Source organism: Saccopteryx leptura, chromosome 2 (genome assembly GCF_036850995.1).
Source record: "Saccopteryx leptura isolate mSacLep1 chromosome 2, mSacLep1_pri_phased_curated, whole genome shotgun sequence".
Classification (NCBI taxonomy): domain Eukaryota; kingdom Metazoa; phylum Chordata; class Mammalia; order Chiroptera; family Emballonuridae; genus Saccopteryx; species Saccopteryx leptura.
Window position 1 is genome coordinate 3,820,415 of NC_089504.1, and position 16,712 is coordinate 3,837,126.

At 48.3% G+C, this 16,712-nt stretch overlaps 1 protein-coding gene and 2 pseudogenes across 11 annotated transcripts in view; all 3 read left to right on the forward strand.

The window, feature by feature from the left end:
- Nucleotides 1-16,712, forward strand: part of TSC1 (TSC complex subunit 1) — a 51,790-nt gene that overhangs the window by 4,098 nt on the left and 30,980 nt on the right. For all 11 annotated transcript variants that reach the window (XM_066366783.1, XM_066366786.1, XM_066366782.1 and 8 more), the window contains exon 2: nucleotides 11,417-11,479. The gene's annotated coding sequence lies outside the window, so the exon portion shown is untranslated. The remainder of the gene's footprint in view (nucleotides 1-11,416; nucleotides 11,480-16,712) is intronic.
- LOC136396178 (small nucleolar RNA SNORA79) lies at nucleotides 5,162-5,328 on the forward strand (annotated as a pseudogene).
- On the forward strand, nucleotides 5,582-5,672 carry LOC136396176 (small nucleolar RNA SNORA79; annotated as a pseudogene).

The following is a 16,712-nucleotide window of genomic DNA, read 5'->3' on the forward strand; positions in this document are numbered from 1 at the left end:
TCGCAATATGGCGACGCCCAGGATGGGCAGAGCACCGCTCCCTGGTGGGCAGAGCGTCGCCCCCTGGTGGGAGTGCCGGGTGGATCCCGGTCGGGCGCATGCGGGAGTCTGTCTGACTGTCTCTCCCTGTTTCCAGCTTCAGAAAAATGAAAAAAAAAATAAAAAAAAAAATCTTTCTTTCAGAGAGTAGTTTTACTTATGTTAGTTTTGTATGTCATTTAAATAGCTGCAGTCATAACAGAAAACTATACTCAGCATTCAAACCAGTAGCTTTTTGCTTTAACTATATAGTTATAATACATATATATGTATTTTTTTTTTTTTTTTTTTAATTTTTTTTCATTTTTCCGAAGCTGGAAACGGGGAGGCAGTCAGACTCCCGCATGTGCCCGACCGGGATCCACCCGGCATGCCCACCAGGGGGCGATGCTCTGCCCCATCCGGGGCGTCGCTCTGTTGCATCCAGAGCCATTGTAGCTCCTGAGGCAGAGGCCACACAGCCATCCCCAGTGCCCGGGCCATCCCTGCTCCAATGGAGCCTTGGCTGCGGGAGGGGAAGAGAGAGACAGAGAGGAAGGAGAGGGGGAGGGGTGGAGAAGCAGATGGGCGCCTCTCCTGTGTGCCCTGGCCGGGAATTGAACCTGGGACTCCTGCACGCCAGGCTGACGCTCCACCGCTGAGCCAACCGGCCAGGGCCTATATATGTATTATATACATAAACACTGAGTTTTTTTCCTTCAGTGTTTAATATAATTTAGTTTGCTCAAAATACTCATTTTTTCCCCATTTAAGTTGGTCTGAAAGAGGTCCATCATTAGCAGGTTTCTGATTTATTTTTAAAGCCTATAGTGATTAGAAATTAGTAATTCAGTGTTTAATGTTTCTCTTGGGGGGAGAATAAAAAAAAAATCACATACATATATATCTATCCAGTCTCAGGACCTTGCTAATTTTTTCTCCTCCCTTTTCTTGTGTAGTGTTAACTTTTGCTCTACCCAGGGAAGTCGTAAAAGGTACCGATGTTTTTAAAGGTTGAATGAATTCAGATTGTCATCTAATGAGGAAAGTGCCTTAAAAACCAAGGTTGAATACAAAATGAAGGCAGGGCGGTTATTGGCCTAGAACTCACAGATCAGTGTGTAAAGATAATGGCAGTGAAGACCATGAAGTGTTTGAATAACGAGGGACAAGTGGGCCCTTCTGTTGGCGATGGAAGACACAGTGGGGAGTGACACACTGCCTCCCTCACTCTCAATAAGAGAGCACACGCAGCGTGACCTTACTGTCTGCAGTCATCGTCATCGGGACGGGCTGCTTTTGCGTGGGTCACAGAGAATAGTAACAAACTGGCTGTGTGCATTTTAAGTTACAGACTGGCTTTATCAATGTTTCAAATACAGGACTTGGAGTAGATAGATTGCCGAGCCTTATGTATCTAGCAGTCCATTTTGTTGGGTATTGAGAATTGTTATAAAAAGGTTATGTCTATTGAGGACTTACAAGGCAAACATTCTGCTACGTATTTGACACACATGATCCCATCAACACATCCTGCAGCCTTCAGAGATGGGATAGGGAGGCGAGGAAACAGGTTTAAAGTCACGTGGCTGAGCTGGGATTTGAACCCTGAAGCTTAGATCCTGTCTCGAAATCCGGGGAAACTATGGACCAAATATCCCTTCCTGTCCCCTCACCACCAAAAATAGTTACGGAGATATGAAGTATTGAGGATGGCTTCAGGAACTCCATAGACCCAGCTTGGAGCCCAACTGATCATTCTAGACTGGCGATGTTCAACCTTTTTTGAATCTCCTGGCACATATAAGCTACTAAAATTCTTTGGCACCCCCCAAAAAATTTTTTTGCCAATCTGACAAAAAAAAAAAAAAAAAAAAAAAGATATAACCTGGCCTGTGGTGGTGCAGGGGATAAACATCGACCTGGGTCACTGAGGTCGCTGGTTTGAAACCCCAGGCTTGCCCGGTCAAGGCCCATACAAGAAGCAACTACTACGAGTTGGTGCTTCCTGTTCCTCCCCCCCACTCCCCCCAACAAATCAAAACATAAAATCTTTTTTAAAAAATTTAAAAATTTTTATTAAAAAGGTATAATTTTGATTCATTCACACCTATGGCTGTTGTTTGGGCTGCTCCCCTCCTTTTTCTTAAGCAAGGGAGAGAGATGAGAAGCATCCACTTGTAGTTGCGTCACGTTAGTTCTCTGATTTCTTCTCATACGTGCCTTGATGGGGGAGTAGAGGGGCTGGGGGTCTCCAGCCGAGTCAGTGGCCCCACGCTCAGTCCAGTGACCCTGCGCTGAAGCCGGATGAGCCGTGCTCTAGCCGGCATCGTGGGGCTTCAAACCTGGAACCTCAATGTGCCAGGTCAGTGCTCCACTGCACCACTACCTGTCAGGCCATTTGTTTATTTAATTTTTAAGGTAATGAAGTATTTTGGGTTTTGTTTGTTTGTTTGTTTTCTGTATTTTTCTGAAGCTGGAAACTGGGAGAGACAGTCAGACTAACTCCCGCATGCGCCCGACCGGGATCCACCCAGCACGCCCACCAGGGGCAACGCTCTGCCCACCAGGGGCAACGCTCTGCCCACCAGGGGGCGATGTTCTGCCCCTCCGGGGTGTCGCTCTGTTGCGACCAGAGCCACTCTAGCGCCTGAGGCAGAGGCCAAGGAGCCATCCCCAGTGCCCCGGCCATCTTTGTGGGGGTTTTTTTTGTTTTTTTTTTCATTTTTCTGAAGCTGGAAACAGGGAGAGACAGTCAGACAGACTCCCACATGCGCCCGACCGGGATCCACCCGGCACGCCCACCAGGGGCAACGCTCTGCCCACCAGGGGGGCGATGCTCTGCTCATCCTGGGCGTTGCCATGTTGCGACCAGAGCCACTCTAGCGCCTGAGGCAGAGGCCACAGAGCCATCCCCAGTGCCCGGGCTAACTTTGCTCCAATGGAGCCTTGGCTGCGGGAGGGGAAGAGAGAGACAGAGAGGAAAGCGCGGTGGAGGGGTGGAGAAGCAAATGGGCGCTTCTCCTGTGTGCCCTGGCCGGGAATCGAACCTGGGTCCTCCGCACGCTAGGCCGACGCTCTACCGCTGAGCCAACCGGCCAGGGCGGTTTTTTTTTTTTTAAAGATTTTATTGATTTTACAGAGAAAGGTGGGTGGGGGGTGTGGTGGCGAGAAGCATCAACTCATAGTTCCTTCAGGTAAGTTATTCATTGCTTGCTTCTCAAATGTGCCTTGACCAGGCAAGCTCAGAGTTTCGAACCAGCGACCTCAATGTCCCAGGCTGACGCTCTATCCACTGTGCCACCACAGGTCAGGCAGCTGTTGTCATGTTTTAATTTGACAATCTAACTTAAAAGAGGTCAGTTGGGTATTGTGGGTTTTAAAAATTCTTGTGGACACCAGTTGAAAATTGCTGAGCTAGAAAGGTTACTGCTAGTAAAGCTGGACTTTACTAAGAACAATCTCTCTCTCTCTCTCTCTCTCTCTCTCTCTCAACCAGTAGGTAGGAAAGGCCCAACTCTTAAAGAGGGGCCTATGTACTCTTTGTATTATAAATCATCCTGTCAAACTTTTATATTGAAAGAGTCTTTACACTTCATTGGAAATGCAGTTTTAGGTGCCACATTAAAAAAAGTCAGAAGTGGAGAACTCAGGTATGTCACTTGCCAAATGCTTGCCAGGCCTGGCATTCGGTCTATACTGGTACCTCTAGCACCTGGCAGAATTCCATTGGGTTTTTCCCCAAGGCTTTGCATTATTTTTTTCCCTTTGAACTTTTGTGTGTGTGTATACACATACACACATGTATACATATATATAATACACACACATATATGTATACCTATATAACACATATGTGTATACATATATAATATATACACGTATGTATACATATATATAATACACACATATATGTATATATACATATAATATACACACACATATATGTATACATATATATATAATACACACACACACACACACACACATATGTATACACTTAACGTTTCTTGACTTCATCCTTCTCCCTGGGCTAATGGTTCTCAACCTTCCCTGGGCATCAGAATCACCTAGAAGACCCCCTTCCAGTTTCTGATTCAGAGGTCTGGGCAAGGCCCAGGAATTGGTGTTTCTTTCAGATTCCAGGTGATACTGATGTTGCTGGTCTGAGGACCACATTCGAGAACCACTGTCCTCGACTATCAAACCCTGTGCCTTTATTTCATAGATATTTCGGTTTCAGTCCTATGAGCTTAAAACCTAAAGAAATCTATGGTTTGCTCAGATTTCTTTTAAGGGAAGCTCTGTATAGTGACTTTTTGACAGATATATGATATCTGTCTTGTCTGTATTTTCTTGGTAAGTAATTTTTTTCGTGTTAATAGACAGTCAAGGCCCTGGCTGGTCGGCCCAGCATGGGTTTGATTCCCAGTTAGGGCACACAGGAGAAGCGCCCATCTGCTTCTCCACCCCTCCCCCTTCTCTCTCTCTCTCTCTCTCTCTTTCTCTTCCTCTTCTTCTCCTGTAGCCATGTTTCGAATGGTTTGAACGAATTGGCCTCAAGCGGTGAAGATGGCTCCATGGCCTTGCCTCAGGCACTTAAATGGCTTGGTTGTTGAGCAACAGAGCAGCAGCCCCAGATAGGCAGAGCAGCCGCCCACAGGGGGCTTGCTGGGTGGATCCCAGTCAGGGCACATGTGGGAGTGTGTCACACTGCCTCCCTCACTCTCAATAATAATAAATAAAAAGCCAGTCAAGACATAAACACTACTTACAGAAGAAATATATCTTTACCAAAGTCAAGCTCTGTCCCTGCAGGCAACCTTTGAAATAGGATATCAGCTTCAGCAAATTGTCCATCAAGCTCCCTGCTGGCAGAGTTCTGAATGGAGAATCCAGAGCCCTGCTGCCCCAGCTGCTGTGACCTTGAGAAGGACTACCCTGCTGAGACCGTTTCAGTCACACATGAGCACACGCTTTGGCAGGTCTGGCCATCAGCTGTTTTACTCACACACTCCATCCTACTTCCTGTCCCTCTTGCTTTCCTTCTGTGCGCTGATAGGAAGAGGGAATCGGAGCTGGCTCCGCCCTTTTGGATGCATTTGTGCTGAAGGCAACTTCGCTTGATAGAATGTTACTCTATTGATGACTTCTTCCTATTGCCTTCAGACCTGGCACTAGGATTTTAAGTCATCATACATTAAGATTGATTTTCTTCAGGCCCTGGCCGGTTGGCTCAGCGGTAGAGCGTCGGCCTGGCGTGCAGGGGACCCGGGTTCGATTCTCGGCCAGGGCACATAGGAGACACGCCCATTTGCTTCTCCACCCCCCCCCTCCTTCCTCTCTGTCTCTCTCTTCCCCTCCCGCAGCCAAGGCTCCATTGGAGCAAAGATGGCCTGGGCGCTGGGGATGGCTCCTTGGCCTCTGCCCCAGGCGCTAGAGTGGCTCTGGTCGCGGCAGAGCATCGCCCCTGGTGGGTGTGCCAGGTGGATCCCGGTCGGGCGCATGCGGGAGTCTGTCTGACTGTCTCCCCCGTTTCCAGCTTCAGAAAAATACAAAAAAAATAAAATAAAAGATTGATTTTCTTCATTCAGAGAATGTTAGGATAATGGGATTATCTGTTCATTCTCTGAACTTTGCGGAATCAAACACTATGGGGGAAAAAAAAGAATGTTGCTCCAAGAAATCACCTCAGAACCCAGCCCGATAGTGTCTCTTAACATGAGGATGCAAAACAAGCATAGTGAAAAGGAATCTGCCTTCATTTACACCTGCACTTGTTTTTATATCACAGACAGCTATGTACCAAATTATCTCAGGTGATATGCTATGCGGTTACCTGTTTTGTGTGACTGGCAGTTCTGGGACTCCTAGGGGTAGAAGGCCACCCTTGACACTGACGTTCCAAAACTCTGAGTAGCCAGCTGAGAGAAGATACTTTGTAAAGGCCTGTGAGGTGCCCACCACTAGTGTCCACAAAGGTACACACGGCTCCTGGCCCTCGGCGCCGTCACGCATCCTGTCGAGGGCAGAGATCGGGACAGGTGTGTGCAGGTCCTGCACCAACACCTACACGCAGTCCCAGGTAGAGGAGCCATCAGTCTGAGCACCTGACGTAGGAGATGAAGGTGAACTGCGAACACAGACTGACCCGTGTTCCTTCTGTTTAATCGCAGAATACTAAAGTGCAGAGCCCTCAACTTCTTCCTCAAACCTGCCCTTTATTTTTATTCAAAAAGGCTGCTTGCAGAAGTGCAATTAGGTGCATTCAGGCGAGAGCATCGCTTCAAACTGTGAAAAGGGAAAAGCTACATCTGGGGGCATGTTTCTTTTTATTTATTTTTTCACCCCCCCCCATAGATTTGAGAGAAAGGAAGAACAGAGAGAAAGGAGAGAGAGAGAGAAGCATCAACTCATTCCACTTAGTTGTGCGCCCATTGATTGCTTCTCATAAGTGCCCTGATTGGGGCTTGAACCAGTGACCTTGGGGTCGAGCTAGCGCCCTCGGGGTCGAGCTGGCAATGCCAGGATTGATCGGGGAACTTGGCACCCCAGGACGATGCTCTATCCACTGCACCATTGGCCAGGGTGGCAGGTTTCTTTTTAAATTTAGCTTTGAAGCTAAGAACATGGATTGACCCTGCTCTGCTCTGACAGGTGTTTCCATCCATACCCCTTGGGGGGTGTGAACCTCTTTGATGAGGGTCTTCTCCCTTACTCTCTTCTGGTCAGAAAATTCATAGGTCGCGTCTCACTTTTCTGACCACAGTGAGTCTACTACTCTAGTATCTCTATCGGGCAGGGTTTAAATATAAATTAATAAGTGAGAAAATACTTAAAATATTAACAATGGCGGGTAACCTTTGACATGCTAACATTAGAGTGATGCTGGTTTATCGCCCTTGCAAATTGTAGCGTAGAGATGGGGGCGTTGAGCAGCCCTCATGGTGAGTATTGGACAGAAACGTTCTGCTCTCCTGTGCCGGCACCTCCGTCTACGACAGTGATGTTGGTTACACAGGCTGCGAGACCGCATCCTGTACATGTCCTAATTTCACCCTCGCTTAGGTACTGCTTTTCAGATAAAAGATCCAAATATGATTAATTGCAAGAAGACGTGTACGTGACTCAGTGGACTCACAGCTGATTTAAGGATTGGGAAGATGAGAGGCTCTCATGTTTAATTCCAGCCCTTTGCTGATTGGGTGACTGTGGCCAGGCAAACGCTCCCTGTCTGAGAGGCCAGCCTGACCCCAGCACTGCACACACATCTGCATGTGCCATTGAGGAGTGTGGCGTTAGTGCCTGGAGTGCGCTCCCTGGGGAAATAGAACCACTTGTTGTCTGTGCAGGAGATTTTCACTGTTACAGCCGTGGTGGCAAACCTATGACACGCGTGTCAGCACTGACACGTGTAGCCATTTTTAATGACATGCTGCCGCATACCAGAGAAGTATGGGGCCACATGCCAAGAAGGACGTTTCATCCTGGGCTCCTGAACAACCAGCTGCGGTAGCCGAGGATAAAACATTTGCTGTAGTGCAGACACTCTGTGCTGGAGGTCTGTAAGCCAAATCAACAGAACTCCGGCACAGAGCGTCTAGTTCTGGGACTTCCAGTTAGGCCGTTAGGGGATCTTTGACCTCACTTCCAGCCGGCAGAGCAGGGAGCAGCAGAATGCCGCGGGGGGACACATCTCTGGGGCCCTGTGATCACCATCACCAGCAACCACATAACCACAGCAACCATCATCCAGTCTACTGTTCTGGGGTGTCATGGATTTCTAATTGACCATCATTACTGAGATAAGTGAGGGGGAGGATGGGAGAGGCGAGGGCCTGTACTATGGGTGCCGTTTCCCGCCATTAGAAATAGCGGCAGTCACCTTAGTTTACATAAGATGCAACTTGCAGAATTTCAAGACAGCATCTGGGCTCAGGTGTTTGTCAACTTGAAGTCAAAGCTTGAGAATCTGGAGAGGTGCTGCTTGGAGAATCAAGAGGAGTGCCACTACGAACAGGAAATTTGGAGTGCCTGGAACCGATTACCAGACACCTTTAGCACCCTGAAAAATATAGCAATGGCTTAACTCACAATTTTTCCCTCTACGTACTTTTGTGAGACCTTATTCTCAGCGTTAAATAATATCAGAACCAACAAAAAGAAACAGATTGACAGATGTAGTTAGTAGCACTTGCTTGGGCTTGAAGTGTACAAAATACCAACCTTCAATTGAAGATTTAGCCAATGAAATTCAGCAACAAAAAAGTCACTAATAGGCAGGTTAGTTAAAGAATTCCCCCTCCCCCTCACTTATCTTAGTTCACAGCACCCCACACAAATGAAATAATATCAAGACCAACAAAAGAAACCGACTGACAGATGAACAAAGAAGTCACTAAGCAGGTAAGATAAAGAATTAGTTTTTGGCCCTGGCCGGTTGGCTCAGCGGTAGAGCGTCGGCCTAGCGTGCGGAGGACCTGGGTTCGATTCCCGGCCAGGGCACATAGGAGAAGCGCCCATTTGCTTCTCCACCCCTCCGCCGCGCTTTCCTCTCTGTCTCTCTCTTCCCCTCCCGCAGCCAAGGCTCCATTGGAGCAAAGATGGCCCGGGCGCTGAGGATGGCTCCTTGGCCTCTGCCTCAGGCGCTAGAGTGGCTCTGGTCGCAATATGGCGACGCCCAGGATGGGCAGAGCATCGCCCCCTGGGGGGCAGAGCACCTCCCCTGGTGGGCGTGCCGGGTGGATCCCGGTCGGGCGCATGCGGGAGTCTGTCTGACTGTCTCTCCCTGTTTCCAGCTTCAGAAAAAATGAAAAGAAAAAAAGAAAAAGAAAAAACAAACAAAAAAAAAAAAAAAAAAAAAAAAGAATTAGTTTTTGGTTTATTAAATAGTTATATATTACAATTATACATTTTTGTTATTTAAACTATAAAGATTGCGAAATTATGGTTTTTTTGTTGAAGTGACACACCACCCGAATTATGCTCGTTTTTTTGGCGAATTTTGACACACCAAGCTCAAAAGATTGCTCATCACTGTGTTAGAGAGTCACTCGGTCCCCAGTCTGACTCTGACCGGGGTGGTACTGAAGGGCTTGTTCCAGGCTTTTCTGCACTCAGGAGAATAAGGGGTATACAGTATAGCGCAGGGTAGTCAACCTTTTTATACCTACTGCCCATTTTTGTATCTTTTGTTACTAGTAAAATTTTCTAGCCACGCACCGGTTCCACAGTAATGGTGATTTATAAAGTAGGGAAGTCACTTTACTTTATAAAATTTATAAAGCAGAGTTACAGCAAGTTAAAGCATATAATAATAATTACTTATCAAGTACTTTATGTCGGATTTTCGCTAAGTTTGGCAGAATAAATCTTTATAAAACAACTTACTATAGTTACATCTATCTTTTTATTTGTACTTTGGTTGCTCCACTACCGCCCACCATGAAAGCTGACATGCCCACTAGTGGGCGGTAGGGACCAGGTTGACCACCACTGCACTAGTGTATGAGGCTCAGCTTCCCTCCCCCACAGGCACCCCTGAATGGCTACCAAAGAAGCTGACAGCTTTGCTCACAAGAACAGGATTATTTGCCTGTTGTTTGGCAGATGCCAGAATCGGCCCTGGGTGGCCATTGGGGGATGGGGTGGTTTCTGTCCTTACGGAGCATCTGGTCCAGTGAGCAGTCCATACCTAAAGCCAGCTGGGATCTGGGTATTTACATATACTCATGTCAGACATTGAGATCATGTAGCAGAAAGTAGGGTGAAGGGGAAGAGAGTAGAGAAATGATAGCTCTTCACAAATATTTTATGCTTGTCATGTGGGTTAGATTAAGGTCGTGTTTCTTTGAAGGCAGAATTTGGCTTGTACATTTAAGAATAAATACTAGTCATTCCATCAAGTACAGAAAGTCCTCACTTCATGTTTTTTGATTCTGCAACTTTAAGCAAAATGTGATATAATGTAACCATTTTTATTATATGCTAATTGGTATAAACAAGTTGAGTTCCTGCGGCATCTTGTCATAATAAGGAGATGATGTTGGAGGAAGTGAGGTGTGGTTCGAAGTCCTTCTGTACTGGGCACTGTGGTAACCACCAGACACGCAGTCCTGAAAGGCTGCTTTTCCTCCTTGGTGGACCGTCTAGTGCAGTGAGGGAGGTGTGCTCAGTGACTGATCACACAGCTGGTTGGGTTGTGGTCAGTGGCATGCGGAAACACAGGCTGCTCGGAGGACGTGACAGGGGACCTGGTACCTCTGGGTCCTGGGAGCGGAGGGAGGGGAGGGTGTCTCTGATGGAGGGAACTTGTAAGCTGAGGTTTAAGGGCAAAGACTTGCCTAGGGGGCAGCAGGTCCTGAAGTGGGCGTGAGAGTGGCTTGGCTGAGAGACAGACCGGTGGGGCCGGGGAGTGGGGGGACGTGGCGTGTGAGGCGACGGGCCTGGGGGAGCCGGCTCTGCGCTCTCTTGGGGCTCCTCACGGGGCTCTGGGATGGAGTGCTTGGCCACTCTCCGTGCTGAGGGCCACGGGATGCGCCATTTCCTTCAGTCCCCACACAGCCCTGTGGGGACGAGGCTGTCACTCTTCTCACTTTACAGATGAGGCAGCTTCAGGTTAGACAGCAGAGACTTAAGAAAAATCGCCAGGAGTTCCACAGCTGATGAACAGCAGAGCGTGGGTTTCAGCACGAGCCCTCTGGTTCTAGAGCCTGTCCTGGTCACTTGCTGTCTGTTTATAGCTCTAATAAACAGTTAACAAAGGCAGGGGTTACAAGTTCCACACAATATAAAGAATCATTAATCAGTAGATCAGAAATATAGGCAGGGAGAAGCAAGTGCGGCCAGTGATTGTAAGTGTTCGTTCCAGCCAAGAGCAGATGGCTACCTGGCCACCTGTCAGGGCCAGAGTAGGAAGGAGGTGGAACCAGGTAAACTCTGAGCTTCCTCCAGTTGAGTGTAAGTTCACTTCATTATAAGATTATTGTGTACAAGGCACTGGCTGGTTGGTTGGCTCAGTGGTAGAGCGTTGGCCCAGCTTGTGGATGTCCTGGGTTTGATTCCCAGCCAGGGCACACAGGAGAAGCGCCCATCTGCTTCTCCACCCCTCCCCCTCTCCTTCCTCTCTGTCTCTCTCTTCCCCTCCTGCAGCCAGGGCTCCATTGGAGCAAGGTTGGCCCGGGTGCTGAGGATGGCTCCATGACCTCTGCCTCAGGTGCTAGAATGGCTCCAGTTGCAACAGAGCAACAACCCAGATGGGCAGAGCATCGGCCCCTGCTGGGCATGCCGGGTGGTTCCTGGTCGGGCGCATGTGGGAGTCTGTCTCTCTGCCTCCCTGTTTCTCACTTCAGAAATATGAAAAAAAATTGCGTTCATATATGTGTTTTCCTCTCTCCAGTGACCATGAAAGGCACCAGGTTGACAGCACTGGAAACTGAATTACCAAGTGTCCCCAGGACAGGTAAGGTATCAGCTCAGTCCACTGGCTTGGGGAGGGCAGGGGGGAATTGGTCATTTTGTTCCTGGTTGCACTGCTGTAGGGATGTTGCTTTACTTGCAGGATTTAACATTTATGGTTTTAGCTGCTTGCCAGGAACTGGGCTGTCTCTGGCGTGAAGCAATTGGTCGGATTACTGATGATCATTGATTGCTTGTTCAGGGCTAGACACTGTTAAATGCACTGCTTTTCTCCGTCACAACCACACTTTTGGTGTGTTTCCTTTTTACACATGAAAACTTGGCCCCAGAGACGTCACCTAATTTTCCTAAGGTTATATGGTCAGTACTTGGTGGGCTCATGGGTCAAATCAGTTCTGTCTAACAGCAAAGTTTGGTTTTAATCACTAAATTAAATTGAAACTAGTTGGAGCGAGTTGTATAATTAGTGCAGAGCTTGTCAACCCAGCCTGTGCCGTAGATGTGAGCTTGGGTCTGTACATAGCCTACCTGGACCCCACCCCGGAGCCGGCTCTGCAGCGGGGCCCAGGCCGCAGGATTCGGCACCCTCTCCCCGGGATTCTGTAATGGACATCTTGGTCCGAGAGTACCTGAGCTGGTGAGTTAGCATTTACGTCTCAGCGTGGCTTTCCTGGGTGATTGTTTTCATTAGTTTTGGGTGTGAATGATATGTAGTGCAGTGGTCGGCAAACTCATTAGTCAGCAGAGCCAAATATCAACAGTACAATGATTGAAATTCCTTTTGAGAGCCAAATTTTTTAAACTTAAACTATATAGGTAGGTACATTGTTAACTTAATTAGGGTACTCCTAAGCTGGCCTTTGCGCCCGCACATGGTATTTTATGGAAGAGCCACACTCAAGAAGACAAAGAGCCACATGTGGCTCGTGAGCCACAGTTTGCCGACCACTGTTATAGTGGATTCTAGGACCTGGAGGGTTCTCGAGTCCCAGGATACGCCCTTCCTAAGGATTAAGGCAATGGTATTTCTGCCGGTGACCTGACGTTGCTGAGCGGTAGGTGTGAGTGTATCAGCCAGAGTTCCCAGCGGAGCAGCACGCTGTCAGTGGAAGGTGTCAGGTCGGCTCTCTTCACACACAGAATTCAGTTAACAGCCCATGGGTTCCTGTTCACTACACTCCATCAGTGGCTGCCTCCCCTGACATTGTAGGAACTGTGAAACACGTGAGGACTTCTGTCTTAAAGATTGATGTCTGTTCAATGACAAGGACAATGTAGATTGTAGAGTGTCTAATGAAAAGGTGGAAGCATTGTTCTCTGACAAATAGGGGAGGCTTTCTAAGTTTTTCTTTTCATTTAAAAATTTTTTGTGTGTAGTTGACACTAGTTAGTTCCTTTCTTAGAAATTCGCGGACTATGAATTTGAACCCAGTGTCAGATGGTCAGGTGTTCATATCAAGGCCCAAGCTGAGTATCACACGTTATACACCTCAACTGTTACGACACATTTTTTGTTGCGACAGTTGTATCACATTTTAAATTTGAAATTTTAAGGCAGGATGAATCCTGTCCGCACGGTCAGCTGCTAGGTTGCTGCCAGGGTCGCTGGTCCCAGTGTGGCACTGCGCAGGCGCTCAGCGTTGGCGGTCCCCGTTGTCCTGTCGCCCCTCTTCCTGGAAGAGCAGGTGTAACTCGGGGGCAGGTGTGGCTGGAGGATGGTTTCCAGAGGGAGGACTCGGGTGGCAGAGCGGGGGCGGCCTCAGGCCCCTCACCTTCAGCTGCCGCCCCTCCCGTCTCCAGCAGTCATTCCCACAAGCTTTGTGTTGACATCATAGCGTTCCTGGACACAAACCAAGAAATTGTCTTTGTAAAGTGCTTTTGTAAAGTCTGTTTTGAAATTTGATGTGAGTACAGAATGTATTTTACTTTTTCCTTGACATTGTTTTCCTCATACTCTTGATGTTCTTCATGTGTGGCTGAAGGAGCTTTGTCCTTGATGCTGCTGAGTGTGATTTCGGACTTTTTTCATGACTTAAAATTGAGGTGACAGGTAGACATTTTTAATTAATCCTCACAAGATGTGAAATATTTCCAAAATACTTTTTCTTGAAAGACTAGAAACGAAATGCAGTTTTTTGTTTTGTTTTTTGTTTTTTTTTGAAGTGAGAGACAGATAGACTCCCGTAAGCGCCCAACCGGGATTCACCCGGCATGCCCACCAGGGGGTGATGTTCTGCTCATCTGGGTGGGGTGTTGCTCTGTTGCATCCAGAGCCATTCTAGCTCCTGAGGTGGAGGCCACAGAGCCATCCTCAGCGCCCGGGCCAACTTTGCTCCAATGGAGCATCAGCTGCGGGAGGGGAAGAGAGATAGAGAAAAAGGAGAGGGGGAAGGGTGGAGAAGCAGATGGGCGCTTCTCCTGTGTGCCCTGGCCGGGAATCGAACCCGGGACTTCCACACACTGGCCCAACGCTCTAACGCTGAGACAACCAGCCAGGGCCTAAATGCAGTTTTTAAGGTTATTTTGTTTGTAATAAATGCTAAAATTTTTTCTATGAACGTTAAAATGTAATTTCTGTCATTTAGCTATGTGCTATTTTTTTTTTAGTAAGAGAGAGAGAAGGATAGACAGGAAGGGAGAGAGATGAGAAGCATCAGCTCGTAGTTGTGGCACCTTAGTTAGTTGTTCATTGATTGCTGCTCATACCTGTCTTGACCAGGGGCTCCAGCTGAGCCAGTGACCCCTACTCAATCCAGTGACCTTGGGGTTCAAGCCAGTGCCCTAGGGTCATGTCTATGATCTCACGCTCAAGCTGGCGATACCATGCTCAAGCTGGTGAGCCTGCGCTCAAGCCTATAACTTCAGGGTTTCGAACCTGGTCTTCAGGGTCCCAGGTCGAGGCTCTATCCACTGCGCCACTACCTGGTCAGGCTAGCCATATGCTGTTAAAACTTTTGTAAATATTTGGCTCAAAGAATAATTAGTATTTATAAAGTTATCTAGCTAATCTACCCTATTAACATTCATATTATTAATATATTCAACTACTTGAAAAATCTGAATTTGTTTTTGAATATAAAAATCACATCATTAACCGAAGGTTTTGTTTTTTTTTTTGTATTTTTCCGAAGCCAGAAACGGGGAGGCAGTCAGACAGACTCCCGCATGCGCCCGACCAGCACGCCCACCAGAGGGCGATGCTCTGCCCATCCAGGGCGTCGCTCTGTTGTGACCAGAGCCATTCTAGCGCCTGAGGCAGAGGCCATAGAGCCATCCTCAGCACCCAGGCCAACTCTGCTCCATTGGAGCCTTGGCTGCGGGAGGGGAAGAGAGACAGAGAGGAGGGAGAGGGGGAGGGGTGGAGAAGCAGATGGGCGCCTCTCCTGTGTGCCCTGGCCAGGGATCGAACCTGGGGCTCCCGCACGCCAGGCCGACGCTCTACCACTGAGCCAACCAGCCAGGGCTTCGAAGGTTTTAAAAGTATACATTTATACTAAACTGACATAAGTTCAACCTATGAAATACAAAACTTGCGTGTTACTTCTAGAATGTTTACCTTTATTTGAAATTGGTTATTCAGATATGAATAGTAATTCTAAACACATGCCTTGTCCACTTGACTGACATCACGTAGATTGGGTGCTATGGTGACAACATGAACACACAGTTTTTGATCACACACACACACACACACACACACACACACACACACACACACAGTCAAGGATGCCAGAAATGCTGCTGAGGTAGGCAGTTGACAGCTCATCTTTCAGACCTTCTGAAAACCAACGCCAAAGCCGAGATCCAGGTTTTGGCCAAGTGTCTAGACTAAGACCCGAAAGACAGTGAGCGATGCGGGTATGTGGGGTAGAGCAGTCCGGGCAAGGCAGGAGCGGTGAGTGCAAAGGCACAGAGTAGTTTTCCGGGGTTGAGAAGACAGACGAGAGCCGAGACATGAAGAGGCAGAGTGCGTGAATGAGGGGAGGCTGGGAGTTCTTCAGAGGCCAAGTCGTGCAGAGCCTTTGGGCCACTCGTGAGCTCGGCTCTTGTTAGCTCTGTGGGAAGCCACTGAAGGGTTGTAAATGAGAGTGATAGATTCCGATTTCATATCCCACAGTCCCTTGTTTGGTGGCACATGAGTGGCAGGGGAGCAGGAAGGCAAGCAGGAAGGTGGGGCGGGGGGGGGGGCGCTGCTCCCTCATCTCCAGGGACCGTGATGTGAAGTCAGTGGGTTTGCTGACGGGTTAGAGGTGAGGGTCAGAGTGGTGGGAGCGGCAAGGATATCACCTCTGTGTTTGCTCTGGGCTGACGGTCGTGCTGTTTTACTGAGTCCCAGAAGCCCGGCAGAGGGATGGGTTTTGGGTGGGTGGAGGCTGTGGAAGTCATGGCTCCTTAGTATTGAGAGCATCATCTGTAGCAGTGTGCTGTGGCGTGTGGCCACTAAAGGTGATGTTAAAGAGGATACAGAGCGTATTAACTCAGAGTTCTGGCTTCTCTTGTCTCCTCTGTTCATTCTTTCTCTCTTCCTCCCTCCCTCCTCCCTCCCTCCCTCCCTCCCTCCCTCCTTCCTTCCTTTCTTTCTTTTCTTTCTTTCTTCTCTCTCTCTCTCCTCCCTCCTTTCCTCCCTCCATTCCTCCCTCCCTTCTTCCCTTTTCTTTCTTTAGAGACAGATAGACAGGAAGTGAGAGATGAGAAGCATCAACTTGAAGTTGTGTCACTTTAATTCATTGGTTGCTTTTTCATACATGCCGTGACAGGGGGCTCCAGTTGAGTAGTGACCCCTTGCTCAAGCTAGTGACCTTGGACTCAAGCCAGCAACCTTGGGCTTCAAGCCAGCAAGCATGGGGTCGTGTTTATGATCCCACGCTCAAGCCGGCAAGCCTGTGCTCTAGACGGTGACTGTTGGTTTCAAACCTGGGTCCTCAGTATCCCAGGTTGATGCTCTATCCACTGTGCCACTGCCTGGTCAGGCTCATCTATTTTCTATACTTTGTTCTTTCCAAAATGGAAGAGAGACTGACGGCTCTATGTGGATGTTTCCTGTGCCTGTGGTATTGACCTCTAAGTGTCTGTCTCCAGCAGCTCTTCCTGGGCTGTGGAGCGTGTTCAACGTGTGCATCTCACCCCCCACAGTGTAGTTTGAGCTCCGCTGTGCACCCACTGAACCACGGCCGTTTCCTACATGTGCACCTGTATCTCCCCTTTGCGCTTGCTGAGTCTCTGCCCCTGCAGCACCCTGCACTTAGGCCTTTAAGAAGTATTTGAATGAGTTTAAA